The following is a 7,358-nucleotide window of genomic DNA, read 5'->3' as shown; positions in this document are numbered from 1 at the left end:
GTTACCGGCAGGGAGTGTGGTGAGGGGAGATAGGCCTTGGAGGGCCTGGGAGTTCCCAGAGAGGTGGAGTGTAAGACCCGACCTGACATATAAACACACATCCCTTTTACTCACTTTAGACGGGGGATATCAGATTCCTATGACACTTCTGTTCAGTGGAGTGTCCTCATCCGGTGGCTCATACTTACACCATCCATCCCACATATTGCACAAAGCGATATGATCCTCGAAGGTTTACCCAAAGTGCACTTTCTATAGTCCTGCAGAGTACCAATATTTGCAATACTTGCCTGTGTTACTCTATATCCCTGACATTAAATTGGTGAAGTGTTGCTACTGAAATCTCATGATATTGATACTCAAAGTGGTTACAGAGAAAAACCTTTCTGACCAGTAACACCACAGAGACACAAACAGAGGCAAAACATATATGTGCTATGCCACGCTCCAGTGGTTTGCAGCCAGAGGTTAGGTGAGTTATATAGCTGGATGAATGTTCTTTTGTTTACAAAGTAGTCTTTGTAAACCAACCGAGAATTAAAGAAAGAAATAATATAGCAGAGGTACATGCAACATTTATGACATTTCAAAGTAAGCATAATTAGCAGTTTTGGACATAAACTGACATTAAAGTTGGAATTAGGAGACATGGGGTTTAGTAGCAAACATGCAAGCCTCAGAGTAACATAAACCACTGTTCAAAGCAACTGAGAGCAGTTTTAATGGTTTTTTTGTCTTTGGTACAGTAAAAACGGCTGTTCGTCTGATCCCATAACACCCCCAACTGGCTTATCATAGGGAGACTTGGAACTGGATCCCTGCTGCATTTTCTGACCTGGGGGGTTGTTGTGCAGATGTCACACTATGAACCTCAGGGAGAAGAATAAAGGAAGTGTGGAAGATGGTGAAAGGCTGTAGGCTTGAACAATTCTGTTTTTTAATCCAGACCACATGTATGTATGTGTGTGTGTGTGTGTGTGTGTGTGTGTGTGTGTGTGTGTGTGTGTGTGTGTGTGTGTGTGTGGTCATGCATGTGGCCTAAAGCTCAGAGCAAAGGGATGATGGATGGGGGGGAATGACCTAATGGATTGGAGTTATTATAGGATGGGTCTTTCTCTGTCTGTCCACTTCTTTTCCTGGTTTCCTGCCTTTGCTTTCATCCCCGTTTTGTCTCCCCTCTTTGTCATTTCTCAGGGATCGTGACAGAAGGAATTTATCTGACTCAGCTTTTGTTTATTTCATTAGTGGTTTCTAACTCTGTGTCCTGCGAATGAGGACACTGATGTGATTGAATTACCCCGTCCTCCTCATCCTCTGCACCCCCCGCGTTCCCTCTTCCCTCTGTCTTTTTTGTGTAACGTTGGCACTTTCCCTTCTCTGTGCCAGGGTTCAATGCTGCTGCTGCACTTTCCCTGGTCTTGCATAACTGCGCAGCGGTCGTGTTGCATTGCCTCCTCCATCTCTTCCTCCCCAGGCAGGATGGTCACTGTGGGAAAAGACGGCCCAGAAAACTGACCTTCATTTCAGTATTCTAGGAAGACTAACTGGCTGTGCGTGGAGCTCCGCTCACCACAGGACGGCATCATCAGACCTGTTTGACCTTGAGTAAAGTAGGATGAAGCTGGACCAAAGTTCTTAAATGACCTGAGGATTAATGAGTTTATTTCATTACTTATTGATGGGAGTGTTTCAGCTTTCTGCTGTTCTCAGTCTCATTTACCACACAGGAACGCACAGGTGTTTAAATACAGCGATTCACAGGGTGGAAAGAGTGCAGAGTTTCTCTGAGACGTAAGTGTTTTCTTGGAATTTAAAGAAAGCAAAGAGTGAGGGAGATAAATAGCCTGAAAGAAGTGAGATGAATACATTTCTTTACTCATTAATGATACATAATATAGATTACCAGTGTGTGACAGGATGCCCCAAGTCCATGCAGTGGGGGAAATAATTATTTGATCTCCTGCTGAATTTGTAAGTGTGCTCATTTACAAAGAAATGAACAGTCTCTATTTTTTTATGGGGAAAAAGATCCAGAAAAAAACATGACATAAAAGTTTAAAATTGATTTGCATGTCTTTGAGCGAAAAAAGTATTTGATCCTCAAGCAAAACATGACTTAGCGCTTGGTAGAGAAGCCCTTGTTCGCAAGCACAGGGGTAACATGTTTCTTGTAGTTGGTCACCAGGTTTGTTCATTTCATTCTAAGTGAGCAAACGTACAGATTCACCAGGAGATCAAACTGATTTCTACCACTGAATTTCATAAGCAGTTGTTTGCATTTGCATTATTTTTATCGTTAACTCGGTTTCCCTTGGTCTTTTCCCATATTGTAGTTGTGTGTCTTATTTTGAAAGAACTATTTAAACGTTACCATAGTGACCAGAGAGCATTAAGAGGCAGAGAGGAGATGTTACTCTCAATATGTTGGCACATTTCAGGAGGACGCTGCTAATAAAGTTACACAGATACACACTGAAAAAAAGGGACTGGCCATCTCTTGGATTTATGTAAGCATCTTGCATGTATTTAACACAATTGCCTCATGTTTTAAAGATAAATGTAACTATATAGTGTAAAAACTACATGATATGCAGAAAGGGTGTATTAAATTGTTCATATCATGTTCAGGTGAAGTAAGTCAATAAGATAGCAACGTTAAATCTCGTGAAACCACGCGTGATTTCATCTCGCGGGCTTTGGATCGTGGTTTAAAAAATGCATCCATCTCAGTCAAGTCAAGCAGCCAACTCTACGTTTTTTGGTATGTCTTGATTTTTTGAATTAATGTTTACCATATTTCAGCCAAATGTAGTTAAACGTCTAAAGTGCCGCCATGTAACATGCTAAAAAAGAGCCGTTAGCTTATTTGCTGTTTTATCTGTTGTCAAAGAATTGGCGCTTTTTCATTTGAATTTGTCTTTGGCACAAGAGCCATAATATCACATTAAACCTAATTACGAGGCACTCATAACATAATTTGGTTTTCTGTGTGAATAGATTTGCCAAATGACTCTTCAGTTACATTGTGTATTTACTGCACCGTGGTGTTAGTGAGATTTTGGACATTGAACAGCTTTAGCTAATATCATCAGTGGCATTATGCTAGCTTACATCCCTACCCCTCCTGCTGTCCTTTTGTTTTTGTTTTTGTTGATGCACATTGAGAGACCACATCTATTCTGCATTTCACCAGGAGTCAGCTGATGGATTGTGGGTTCAAGGTGTTATGGTAAGAAAGTATATTCTATTTTCGCTTAAGGTTTCTGTAACTTAATTATAATAGGTTTTTTTTATAATTATTAGGTGCATGCATACTCAAATAGACCACCCTATTAATACAACTGAGAAATCCAAAATCTGCCATAGGTTTAACTTATACCTGTATGTATCGTCAGAAAGGTGATTACTGGACTCACATTAATGCACACTTGAACTAAAATGAGGTTGTAACTTGTGGGTTCTTGGGTTGCAAATCAGAAATAAACATCTTTGGATTTTTTTAATCCCATAAGATCTGGAAACACAGTTTTTATTCAACAAAACATTACTGATTATTAACCAAGCACAGTGCCTGCTGTTATTTCAAAATAATTTTATGTCATTTCAGATAAAATGCAGCATTCCAGTGCATCCCAACCATGCCTTTACAGTCAAGGTTTCTGACGGAGCTGAGTTTCTCTCTGACAGTCTGCTGAAAGTGTTTGCAAAGTGATCGGGGGAACAGGGCACAAAGCTAAAGGATGTAGCTGCCATAATGACAGTAAGAACTTTAAAATTCTTTAACTACAAAGTGTATATGTATTGCATTAGGTCAGTAAAAGATTTTTATGCTGCATCCATTGAAACAGTCAACTATTACCTGTGAGTACTGATTCCACCGAAAGGATGCCATAATTTTCGTCATGCATTTACTGGCCCACTGAGAAAAATTGATCTTTTAAAAAAAATAAATGTTCTGGAAACTATATATCCATAAAGTTGATGTCAAACAGGAACTTTTGATATTGCTTTGTAGATGCTGGTGTTGCATGTTGACTGGTTTAAGTTTTTGTCTGGGATCATTTTCTTCTGTGCTACTGAAAAGTTCACAAATCTCTGTTTTCTTTGTTATAATACTTTAGGATGACATTAATGCTCGAAGGGAGTCTCATCAAAGTGCTCCGCATCTGTGTGAAAGACAATTGCAACATCTTGGTGCAGGAGTTCATGGTGAGTGTTTTATGAGTAGATTGTGGCTTTGCAACATTTTAAAATGCATTTAGTTATCCACTTGATCCTCATTGGAACAGTTAGGACCAGTAGTCCTCTTTAATAATTTGAAGTTCACATGAGGCCTGGTAGTGAACTCAGCCGCCGGCCCTTGAGGCCCCACCCCTGTATTAGGGGTCACATCAGTGTGAAAAAACTTTAAATTTGTCATTCTAGTGAACAAAGGAAAATCCCACCAATATTTACATTAGCTTTTGTTTGAAAAAAAAAAAAGACCAACAGCTAACCAAATTGTGGGGCTGAAAGTCTAAATTCTAACATCTTCTGAGTGACAAAACCTGGATTTCTGATGGGCCGGTGTCTTTCTAAGAAAAACTAATGTAAAGCATTTGAAATTATTATGTTTTTCACCCTCTCTTAGAAACTCTGTTAGACCATGAATGGCAGCATGGCAGGCCACTCTTTGGCTATAGCTATTTACTATGTTGCTTGCATTGGTTTAAATTACTCTAACATTAGAACTGGTAGATTCAAAAGAGATGAGTTTAAAAAGGAATCTTAAAGAAATGTTTTGTGTTTAACCAGGACTTGACTGAGGCCACTGCACAGATTGAGAAAACCACAATGAACATCTGTCTCCAGAGGATGCACCAGGCAATGACTTTTCTGACGTTGGCATCATCATCGAGGGTATAGTAGTTCTTCAAGATCTGGATAACGTGACCTTTGCAGTAGCCATGCTGTTTGGACCTTTTTTATTCCTTCAACATGAGTTACCCATCACAACTCTGCTACACTTTTGAGGTGATTCAAAGGGTGGTAATGGAGTTGGAAGCAACTCAGCTCTCAAGAAAAACTCACAACTAAGACAAAACTGCTCCTGCAAGGAAAGCTCACTGTTATGCATGCAAGCTGATCAGCTCTAGGTGAGAGGACATTTAAATCTCACACTTGTTCTGCTGCATTTTTGAAGCTCAATTCCAGGAACAGATCGCAGGGTTCATTTTTATATACTCTGCAACTGCCATGAGGACGAGCCGTTTTTTGTTGTTGTTTGTTTTTCCTTTTGCTCTGTACAGCATTTTGGCAGCATTTTTAAATTTCTCTTTGTATTTTTTCTTTCTTTTACTAGTGAAGAGATGTAGCATGAACAGTTATGCAGTCTAAATATCCCATATGGGCCGTGTGAAATGGTATTTTCAGTTTCATTCAGTTGAAGTAAGGAATGTTGAATATTTCTAAGTGTGCTGTTTTGAACCAAGATGTCACAGTATGATCAGTGCCGTAACTTTTGACAGTCACTGTATCAATGTTATTTTTGCATCTCTTGAATAAAGGTTTTGACCTGCAAGTGCTAATTTCTTTAGTTATTGGGGTAAAATGGGTAATGTTAATAGGAAGGTGTTTGCCAATTCAGTAACCTAATTTAATGTTAATGGAAACTAACATTACCTCAAATTGTTTAGTCATAATTGTTGTTTAACTGAATCTTGACGTCAGAGGCCTTAAATAGAATGTTTTGATTTGTTCTTTCCCAACATTTTTCAAAAGAAACAGTCCAATTTCTTTGCTGTGATTGATTCCAGAGAACACGGAAGAACTGACATTATTTAACTGTTGATTTATATAGATTCAGTAGTGGAGTAATGTCAGTTTAATTCTTTACCTACTGTCAATGCAGTGAAATTAGACATTTTGTTTTGAAAGGTTACTGGTGGATGCCAGCAACCATCTTGGAAGAGAACAATATAATCTGTTATAAGGCCTCCATTTGAAAATTGTGTATTTGATACTAGAATATAATAGCAAAATGTAATTTGAAGATAACATGTAGTATTTAAGTGACCAAGTAGTATTGGGTAAAAGTTATTGAATCGTGTTGGGATAACGTGAGAAAATTGTGAAGGATTAAAATATTCCAAGAGCTCAAATTACTTCATCAAAACATGTTTAAGTCACATTTTATCAACACAAATTGCACAGGTTTATTGAACATGAATAAATTGTGTTAATTTAACTCAATTGTTTAAGTTGCTGCCAAAGCAAAACATCTGTGTGCAACAAATGTCCACCATTGAATTAAGTAAATCCAACAACATATTTTTTTCAGTGCACAGTGAATTCGCGTTTATTATTATATTTACAAAATACCACAGTTTTTGTCTTGGTCGTATCATTTTATTTAGTTGTATTTATTCGCGACACCTTAAAGGCCGGTCCGTGAAAATATATCTGACATCAAACCGGTCCGTGGTGCAAAAAAAGTTGGAGACCGCTGATTTACAGCCTCCTAGATCCCCTTGTAGTTACCTCTGTAGCTTAAGTTTTTAATTATCTGAGTGAATTTGGGGCAGTTTTAGTCAGTTTTAAAAGGGAAAAAAAAAATTCTCAGGGCCTAACTATACAAACGGAATATTTTAAATATTTATTTATTTTGGAGAGTTTAACTTAATTGCAGTTGTTGCTGCTAAAGCCAACCAGTGATTAGGATTAGGGGATAATTACTTTTTCATACAGGGCTGTGCAGGTTTGGATTTTTTTTTATTTCTTCCTTAATAATAAACACCTTTATTTAGAAACGGCATCTTGTGTTTACTTGTGTTGTCTTTGTCTAATATTTACATTTTGATGATCTGAAGAAGAAGCTGAAACCAGACAAATGTTCAGCTAAAAGTACATCTGAGATGACTCCATCCTCAACATAGGGTCAGTCACTGGTTTGGATTACTCGCTATGACAAGTGAACATTTTTATTATCTGTTTGTGTTTGCTAAGGCAATTAGAAATGAAAACAGAAGGAAGACTCTTGGCATATAGAGGGTGGGAGCCAGAATGTTTTATTCCTCTCATGGCAAAAGAAACACATGACAGAAAATTCTCAGATTAATCCAATGAAAAATGTGATGTTGGCTTCACTGCTGAAGGTTAATTCATTATTATAGAGTTCTTATTAGATTGCACAGTTTCTAACATGTAGTCATGAATCACAATGCTGTCAGGCATCTGAAATCAATATGTGCCCTTTATTTTTCTACCTTTAGTTCTGAAAACCCTTTCTGACACCAAACTGAAAAATAATAATGACTATAGGACAATGGGACATTGTGATTATTGTGCAACAGGCTCACTATAACAGTGTTCTCAACGAA

General features: G+C 38.0%; 1 long non-coding RNA gene across 1 annotated transcript; it reads left to right on the top strand.

Moving 5' to 3' along the window:
* Positions 1 to 580: 580 nt before the first annotated feature.
* On the top strand, positions 581 to 6,143 carry LOC145423537 (uncharacterized). Its single transcript, XR_013904589.1, has 4 exons — positions 581 to 3,229; positions 3,608 to 3,760; positions 4,122 to 4,209; positions 4,795 to 6,143. It is a non-coding gene; the product is annotated as an uncharacterized LOC145423537 (long non-coding RNA).
* The last annotated feature ends 1,215 nt before the right edge of the window (positions 6,144 to 7,358 follow it).

This window comes from Astatotilapia calliptera, chromosome 22, assembly GCF_964374335.1.
Source record: "Astatotilapia calliptera chromosome 22, fAstCal68.1, whole genome shotgun sequence".
In the NCBI taxonomy this organism is placed as follows: Eukaryota; Metazoa; Chordata; class Actinopteri; order Cichliformes; family Cichlidae; genus Astatotilapia; species Astatotilapia calliptera.
Note: the sequence above shows the minus strand (reverse complement) of the source record. Positions and strands in the feature narration are given on the sequence as shown.